The sequence below is a fragment of the Bubalus kerabau genome, chromosome 1, assembly GCF_029407905.1.
Source record: "Bubalus kerabau isolate K-KA32 ecotype Philippines breed swamp buffalo chromosome 1, PCC_UOA_SB_1v2, whole genome shotgun sequence".
Classification (NCBI taxonomy): domain Eukaryota; kingdom Metazoa; phylum Chordata; class Mammalia; order Artiodactyla; family Bovidae; genus Bubalus; species Bubalus kerabau.
In genome coordinates this window covers 183,419,104-183,427,523 of record NC_073624.1, presented here as the reverse complement: position 1 = coordinate 183,427,523, position 8,420 = coordinate 183,419,104, and the positions used below count along the sequence as shown (strand labels likewise).

The window sequence follows — 8,420 nt, the reverse complement described above, 5'->3', positions numbered from 1 at the left end:
CAGATTGTGTTGATCCATTCATCAGCAGCTGATGGACATCTGAGTTGTTTTCACTTCAGGACTATTACAAAAAATGCTGCTGTACATATGCACGGGCAAGTCTCTGTGTGGACATACCTGTTCATTTCTCTTGGGTAGATAGCTGGAGACAAATTTCTAGGCCACATTGTAAGTTTAGCTTTGTCTTTCCGAGAAACTGCTAAACTGTTTTCCAAAGTGGCGGGGCCATTTTGCATTCGAGGTTGGGATTATGAACATACCATTTTACAGACGATGAAACCAGCGGAGACTTGTCAGGCGATTTGTGAGTCTACTTGGAGTGTCAAGTGTTGGAGTTGAGATTCAAATCTGTTTGTTTTTGCTTTTCACTTTAGAATATGCACTCTTAAAACTAACATCACAAAATGCTGCTGACAATGAGTCACACCTACCCATCTCCATTTGCCTTTCAAAGACAGATTTAACTATACTCGGACAGGATGCTTACGGAAAGGTAGTAGATGTCGGATGTCTGAATTTGAGGAAGTAGATACTTGCTTCATAGATACATGAGAAAGATGTAGAGAGTGTGAGGATGGACAGATGGATTAGAAACCCTTCGAAGATGGCTAATGAAATGACAGGTCCAAGCAACTGTCCCTGGAGGAGCAAATCATTAGGGAACAGTCAGAGAGTTCCCAAAGGTAGGATCAGGTGGATGGCATGTGAACCTCTTGATCAGTTGTAGTCCTCAGAAACGGAAAGACAAATACAGAATCCTGTCCTCCTGGTGAGTGTCTCCAGCACCACCTAGAACGAATTAATAGCTTTCATTTCTTGAATTTGACTGGTGACAAAGGAACACATTAAGTGACGTAAGGGGATGCCATCAGCCAATATCAACCTATGGGAAACTGCAGGGCAAACAGCCTAGCTTTTTTTACTTTTAATTTTTTGCGTGACCACACAGCATGTGGGATCTCAGCACCCCAACCAGGGATTGAACCCCTTGCACCTGCAGTGGAAGCTCTGAGTCCCTTCCCAGCCCCAAACTCCAGCACTCACAGAGAATGTTCACGACCACTTCCCGGGTGACTCCACCACGAGCGCTGGTGGCCCGACACAGGTAGGTGCCCGTCACCTCCCGCCTGACGGGCCTCAGGTCCCCGATGGGCAGCGAAGCCCCGTCCCCTTTCCGGCTACAGTTCAGCTTGGGGATTGGGTTCCCCCGGGGCTCGCACTTCAGGGTCTGCTCCGAGCCTTCCTGCCACATCCAGTTTCCCAGGCAAACCCGCTGGTCTAGTTGGGGGCCTTCTGAAGAAACACAGCAAATGGGGAGTGGGGGAATAGGGCAGATCAGGGATCTGGACACCACTCACCTTCTGGGTCTATGTGTAAGAAGACTTAGATGGGAATTTGGGTAAGGGCCTCACCAGGGTGGGGGTGGGGTGGGCCTTGGAGGGCAGGAGCTCTTAGGGTCTTGGAGCTTAGGGGTCATAGTCCAGCGGCCTCACTCACACAGGACACGGAGCTCCAGGGTCTGGTGTTTCTGGACCACCAGCCCAGCCACCTCCAGTTCAGCAGAGCAGGAGAGACCGTGTCCATTGTCCTGGGCACTGGGGGTGATCTGCAAATGGGCCCTCGGGCCCAGAGGCCCAGCCGGGGCTCCGTTCAGCGTCACCACATTTGCAGCACGGGCCTCACACTCCATGGTCACTGTGGTCCATCCTGAGACCTCGGGTGGCTCAAGGTCGGGGAGAGAGCCTGGAAGCCTGGAGGTGTGGCACACACACAGTGAGCCCCGCCCCTGGCGTTAACCCCGCCCCAGCGTTATCCTGACCCACCTCGTAATGCTCACTTGGGTTTCTACTTAACTGTAGAAGATCACGCTCTCTCGCGTCTTCCGGATCTCATTCCCCAGACTCACTGAACACTTCAAGGAATGGGTGCCCTCTTCCTCCTCGTTTCCCTCGATCCAGGCCTCAGCCAAGATGGAGTATTCATGGTACGTGATGATGGTTTCCAGCTTCTTGTCCCCCAGCACGACGTAGACCTCAGCGTCCCAGGCTGGGAATAGTCCATCCAGCGTGCCCTTCACCGGCCACCGTGAACCTACTTCCACAACCAGGGGAGCCTCAAGCTGCGGGTTGGTCGATGGCAGGACTGGCGAGACAGAGCCGGTGTAAACAGGGGGGCAGACAGACATCCTGAAGCCCTCTCCCGGGCCATTTCCATCCCCCCGCCTGGAACGCCCTCTTCCAGGGAAACTGGCTGGGTCACTCTTGTCTCAGGACACACCTACCGCTTGCCCTGGGTCACAGCCTTTCCAGATCATCCTTCAGTGCAGGCACCCAGCCCAGAACATTCCACCCCAGTGGCCAAGAAGATGCTCTTCCCAGAAGCCTTTGCAATCAAGGTTGCCACTTTCTCAACAGCCCCATGGCCAGGGGCCTCTCCTTCCCAGGGACCCCGCATCCCAAGCAAGAAATCCCCCTCAGTCCATCTTCTCTGCTGGCTCCCCAGTGCCTCACCATAGGTCTGGAGCTTCCTGGGGGCCGAGGTGTTCTGGAAGAGTTCCTTGTGACCGCAGGTCCAGTTCCCAGCGGCAAGAGAAATTGGTGCCATGGTCCTCTCTTTTCGGCTGCACCGTGAACATGACCTCGGCGGGCTCCCCCTTTCCCACGGGCTGCCGGCCCAGCTCCTCCTCCCCTTGGAGCAACACCACGGAGAGGTGGTCCCGGGGGGCCCTGCCAGACACCAGGCAGCTCAGGTTGAGTTCTTCACCCACAAGCTGCCAGAGGGGCAGGGGAGCCAGCTCCACGCACTCCGGGAACCCTGCAGGGGAAAGGGGTGTTATGTGAACAGGACAGGCTGGCTGCCTGCTCACAGCGGGTGTGCTGGGGCCCTGGACACACCTGCTCCAGGAACCTCACCACTTTTTCCCCACAACACTCCCCAAACCACCTAAGCCAGATCGGAATGTTAAGAGCTTCAGGATAACCTGGTGAGACGTCCCCAAGTGGTTGTGAAGGAGGCAAAACAACTCTTTATTCGCTGCAGCATCTGAGAGTCACAAGTGGGAAAGAAACTTAAAGGCTATTGCCAGGAGTCCCAGCAAATAAATACAGTACATTTAAGCTGCCCAGTCTCTAGACTTTGCTGTAAAATAAAAAGAGAAGTTCTTCCTTCTCTTTGTGGCCTTATTTTTCTCCACGGCAACTCTCACTTCTGACATACAAGATCATCGACTGACTTCATTGGTTTCTCTACTCTTCCTGCCACAGAATGTCAGCTCAGGAGGGCAGGGATGTTTGTCTGTTTTGTCCCCAGTTGTACGGTTGGCACCCAGGAGGTGTTCCGTATTCGTAGAAAGAATGAAATAGAGCCACCCACACTGACTCGAGGCTTTTCAGGAGTTTCCTTTTAAGGGATCCTGAAGGAAATGTGTGATCCCCTGAAATGTCAAACATATCAGAACAGACACTCAAAACGAAGCCCTGAGTATCCCCTGAAGGCACCATCTGTGGGTGGGGTATCCATAGGCCAGGGTCTCCATTCTGCATGAGGTAATAGAATTCCCAGCCTGGATCTTCCTGCCAGTGGAAATTGCCAACAGAGCCCCAGTGAACTGTGGCTTAGCACTGAGACACTCCCCAGACTCCCCAGGAAGGGGTCTTGAGGCCTCGCACTTCTAGTCCCTTCTCAAGAGGCCCTGAAGTGTCACTTAAATAGCAGCAATGCTTCGAGTTGGTTTTCAGACCTGAGTTCACCTTCTCCCCAGGTTGCCAGCATCCAAAAAAAAAAAAAAGAGCAGTGATCTTAAAATGTCAGGAGGCTGGAGTTGATTCCTAGCTTCTCTGCTTCCTTGCTTTGGCCAGAGTGGGAGTGACTTTGCCACCTGAATAATCCCTGCCCTCAGGGTTAGGGAAAGGAAGCCTGAGTTTTCTAAGCTATAAACTGGGTCTAAAGAGAGTAGGGCTCTTAATATTATTATTAATTTACTTTAAAATATTTATTACCTGATGTGTGCGGGATCTCATTGCAGCATGCCAGATCCTTCCTTGAAGCAAGAAGGCTCTTCCCTGCGGCAAACCGGGCTTCTCTCTAGTTAGGTGGGCGGGATCCAGAGTGCTCAGCGTCAGTAGATGTGGTGCTTGGACTTATTTGCCCTTTGGCAAGTGGGATCATAGTTTCCCAGCCAGGGACGGAAACTTCTGCATTGGAAGGCAGATTCTTAACTGCTGTACCACCAGGGAAGACTCATAATGTTTTTCTTCAGACTATTATTAATCCACTTCAGAAGTTAAGAGGATGACCGTAAACTGGAATGAGGTTACTTTTAAGGTGAGGAATGTGTGTGCATGCTGTCATATCTGATTCTTTATGACCCCATGGACTGTAGCCCACCAGGTTCCTCTGTCTATGGGATTTTCCAGGCAAGATTTCTGGAGTGGGTTGCCATTTCCTTCTCCAAGGTGAGAACTACATTCTTTAAAAAAAAATTTTTTTTTAATTATTTATATGGCTGTGCCGGGTCTTCATTGCACACACAGGATCTTTAATTGTAGCATGCGGGGTCTAGTTCCCTGATCAGGGATGGAACCTGGTCCCCTGGGAGTACAGAGTCTTAGCCACTGGGCCACCAGGGAGGTCCCTGCTATTCCCTTCTTGTACACACCACTGCCCACGACATGTGTGACCTGGATTGGGTCCACAGCTAGCTGCTCCCTGGCTTCCTGTAAGGTCAGCCCTCTGCTCTAGATGTCTGCCTGCTCACACACTCTCCATGGCTCCCTATCAACGGAAGGAGAAGGCCTCAGTTTCTCAGTCTGGCATTCAAAGTCCTGCCAAACTCAGCTCCAATGACACCAATCCATTGATATTCAGTCCCTCTAACCTCCCCAGCTGCATGTCAGTTTGTTTCCCCACTCCAAACTTTTGGCCAGGCTGTTCCTTCTGTCTGCCCTTAAAAAATATATTATTCTTTAATTTTTGGCTCTGCTGAGTCTTCTTGCCGTGTGAGCTTTTCTATTATTGAAGTGAATGGGAGTACTCTCTAGTTGTGGTGTGCAGGCTTGTTATCGGGGTGGCTTCTCTGATGGGGATTCTTGGTTCTAAGGCCAGCAGGCTTCAGTGTTGTGACCCACGGGCTTAGTTGCTCTGTGCCATGTGGGATCTTCTCAGATCAGGAATTGAACCTGTGTCTCCTGCACTGACAGGCACATTCTTTACCACTGAGCCACCAAGGGAGCCCTGTTCCTTCTGTCTAGCATGCTTGTCTTTACCAACTCCTGTGCGTGCTTCAAAATCCAGTTAGGGGCCTCTCCTGCAAAAATTACAACTCAATCTAGAGAAATTTCAGCCACCCAGAGATGCTTCTTCATCTAAATACTGGCAGTGGGGCAGAACCAAGCTACAGTCTCTCCTAGGGGACCCTTTGCTACTGGGTGCGACTGTGTGGTCCATTTCACAGAGGTGAAAACTAAGGCAAAGTCTGGCACCCAAAGAGGGAGATACTTAGCAGAGCTGGGACTCAAACCTGGAAGGTGGTGCTTTCAATCTTAGGCTGAGATGCAAAGGGTCCTACGAGGAGGTTTCCGGGGGGTTTGCAGAGGCCACTGAGATTGTTTGGGGACTTTGCTCACTTGGCCAGCAGCTGTTCAAACATTCCCAAAACCAGAAACAAAGCCACTGTTTGCCCCAAAGCTTCTTTTACTCAGGCACTGAATGTGAAGGCGAGTGTCCCTCAGACCTCACTGCATCATTAGACCTTTCCAAGGGGGTCAAGTGGAAATCAGTCAGGAAGCCATATGTTCCCCCTCACTCCCCCACATGAGTATCACTCCAGCACATGGACGTAGTCGCTCACAGGCATATCTTGGTTCCCCCACTAGGGATTGAACTTGTGTTCCTTCCACTGCAAGGCAGGTTCATAAACCACTGGATCACTAGGGAAATCCCTCTTTCTTCCTTTTTTATTTTCTTTTAGTTTGAATTTCATGTATCTATTTATTGCTTATGTCATGCTAACTCACTGTCACACTTCAAATGTCCAGAGGAAATAAAAGGCACATGGAGAAAACGCATCCCCTGCCCTCTCCTGGAGCGCCCCCTGCCACCCCAGTTTCTCTTGTCACAGCCAGCTACTTTTGCTGTGTTTTTGTCCAGAGCTCTTTAATGCAGAAACACAACCTCTCTCTCCCTGCCCCCATGTCTCCCTAACACTGTGGTACCTTGACAGTCATTCTGGGCAGACCCTACTTCTTTTGAACTTGACAATACCTCAAATTTTCTGTCTCATTCTTTTACACAGTTGCATACTATTCCATGGGATGACTGAACCATTGTTTCTCTCCTCAACCCCCTATGTTTTTTAAAAGATATTTTTTTAATTTGGACCATTTTTAAGCTCTTTATTGAATATGTTAAAATATTGTCTCTGTTTTATGTTTCGGTTTTTTGGCTATGTGGCATGTGGGATCCCAGTTCCGGACCAGACATCAAACCCGCACCCCCTGAACTGGAAGGTGAAGTCTTAAGCGCTGGACCACCAGGGCAGTCTCCCCAGTTCCCTACATTAGAGTGACTTGCAAGCTATTTCCCTTCCAGATCAAGCCACAGTGAATAACCCCCTACCTGCTTCAGTTCCCTCGTGAGTGGGAGCACCTATAGGCCCAATTTCTAGAACTGGGTTTTCTATGTCAAAAGGCCCACACATGTGACATTTTGGGGACTGATGTCTGCTTCCCCACCAGAAGTTGTGACTCTTGGGACCCCCACTGTCAGCAATGCCCACAGACTGTCTGCTTCCCCATACTCTTGCCAGATCAGTTGGTACCAGTTTTTTGGATTGTTGACAATGTTTGGAGAAAAAAAATCTCAGAGCTAATTTTAATTCACATCTTTTACTTATTTATCTATTTCTTGGTCTCAAGGCATGTAGGGACTCAATTCCCTGACCGGGTATTGAACCCAGGTCACATCAGTGCCTCCATAGTACCAGGAAACACACCTCAGTGTTTTTTTTGTTTGTTTGTTTTTTAAAGAGTCAGCTCTAGGACCATCTCACCTTATTAAAGAGGCCTAGAGAGACAGCATACAGGAACATTCTGAATCCCTGTCCATATTTGAAGGGCACCCCTAGGAAGTTCAAGGAGGGCGTCCAGATGACATCAGACTTTCCAAAGATGGGCCTCCTGCCGTCAATGAGACCCTGCCTCCACTCACCAACTTACGAAGGCTTTCCAACCTGCTGGGGCTCCCTTGTCCACCTCCCCCACCCAGTCTGCCAAGTCCAGGTCCTGGACCCAGCCACTCACAGTATACGGTGAGGTCCATCGAAGCCATCGTCACTTCACTGTGACACATTGAGATGCACAACAGCATGTGGTCTTCTTGCACATCACTCAGTTCAAAAACCTTCCAGTTGTTCCTACGGTCCACTACCTTCTTGGTTGATTCAGCCTCTAGGCTCAAAATTGCCTTTTGGTCACAGGAGATACTGCAGTTCACCCTCAGAGAGCCTCCTCGGGGTATGATGGCTTCTGAAGGATGTATTGATGTTCCAGCACCTCCAGGCCCTGGAATCAAAAGCGGGGGGAGGGGTCAGGCCTGACAACTGGGGCTTATCAATATTACTGCATCCAGCCTGTGCTGGGGACACAGCATTGAACAAGACAAAACTCTGCCTTCAGTGTGGGAGACAGAAAAATTCATGAATAAACAACATAATTAACAACTGATGCTGACAAGGGCTTGGGGAAAGACGAAACAGGATGAGAGAACAGACAGTTCCTTGGTGACCAGGGAATGTGTGAGCAGAGATCAGGATGCAGAGCAGTGGCAGGCCATTCCAGAGAAAAGGGAAATGACCTCCAGGAAAAGGAGCAGCAAGTGCAGAGGTCCTGAGGCAGGGTGGCTGGAGCAGAGTAAGGGGATAGATTGGGGGAAAATGAAGTCAGGAGGATCATGTAAGCAGTGTTCAGCCATGCCAGGGATGTGGTCTTCATTCTGAGGACCTTGAGTGGCCATGCAGGATGTTAGCAAAAGAGGGGCGTGGAGTCAGTGTCCATTTCCCTCCCAAGAGGTCAAGTGTGAAGAAGCTCCAATCAGGCTGGTCCCCACTCCCTTGGACAAGTGGTTTCCCCTCTCTGGGCCTCACTTTCCCCTATCTGTAAAGTGGGTGAATACAGTCACCACACCACCCACTAGCACAGGGCAGGTAGCCAGTGGCTGCAGGAAAGAAGGAGGGGGTCTGTTCTGATAAGCTCCCTCAGACCATGGTGCCTTCAAATGGAAAAAATCTCTGTGTGAGCCCACCCATCCTAACCCTGCCACCGCCCCCCCCCAGACCCCCCTCAAAATGATCTCTGCCTTCAGCTTCAGGTCTACTCCATCTAGGATGGAGGTATGTGGAAACAGCAGCTCTGTGAGTTCTCCAA

At 50.4% G+C, this 8,420-nt stretch overlaps 1 pseudogene; it reads right to left on the bottom strand.

The window, feature by feature from the left end:
* Positions 1-1,519: 1,519 nt before the first annotated feature.
* LOC129623847 (intercellular adhesion molecule 1-like) lies at positions 1,520-7,326 on the bottom strand (annotated as a pseudogene).
* Between the last annotated feature and the right edge of the window lie 1,094 nt (positions 7,327-8,420).